The sequence below is a fragment of the Octodon degus genome, unplaced genomic scaffold (genome assembly GCF_000260255.1).
Source record: "Octodon degus isolate 3935 unplaced genomic scaffold, OctDeg1.0 scaffold00054, whole genome shotgun sequence".
Lineage (NCBI taxonomy): Eukaryota > Metazoa > Chordata > Mammalia > Rodentia > Octodontidae > Octodon > Octodon degus.
Window position 1 is genome coordinate 8,614,808 of NW_004524630.1, and position 876 is coordinate 8,615,683.

An 876-nucleotide genomic window follows, 5' to 3' on the forward strand; every position below is an offset into this window, starting at 1 on the left:
GTGTCCAGGGTCTTCACTACTAGATGTCGTGATCTACCTATTTACAGTCTTCTGGCCCCACGCCCAATCTCAATTGCCATCTCAGTGCACCCCGGAGGCAGGGCCTGTATGGCAGCCCCATGGCTCAAACTCCAGGCTGCTGCACCTGCTTTCAGGTGCTTTAATCAGTTGAGCTATTTGGCTGGCCCTAATAATAAATATTTTAATCCATAGAAGAACGAAAGCTCTGACACTGAGCACTCTCTTAGGCTAGCTCCCATTTCCCTATATATATTTGATTCTCAACAGGAATTACAAAGCATGCTGAAGACAGGAAGAGATGTCAGCAAAAGTAAAAAGGAAGAAGTAAAAAAGAAAATGTGAGAATTAAAAACACATGGTGCATATTTTAGAATTTAAAATAAATGTTTTCAATAGGTTACATGCTGTAATGGAAAATCATGTTAATAGGAAGGACCAAATGAGTATGTAAGTGGCAAGAAGAAAATGACTCAAATCAAATTTTAAATGAATCAAAGAAAAACACTAGCAGTAGAATAGAATGTCTCTAATGGATTCAGTAGACAAAATGTGACTCTTAAAATATAGGGGCTTGCAGAGAGAACACAGAGAATGTCTCAAAATGAAAGTAAACAGGAAAAATATCTGAAAAAAGCACTTCTGAATATGCAAAAACTGTGGAACCATTAAAAACAAGACTCATACATGAAGGAAAATAAAGAACAATGCAAAGTGTATTTAAAATCATGACTAAGAATATCCCATTGAAAAGTACCAAAACACAGATGACAAAAGCACCACGAAAGATCTATAGTAATGTGAACACCTCATGTAGCGTATTCAGTCTGTAAACATCAGAGAGAAAGAGACTAGCTT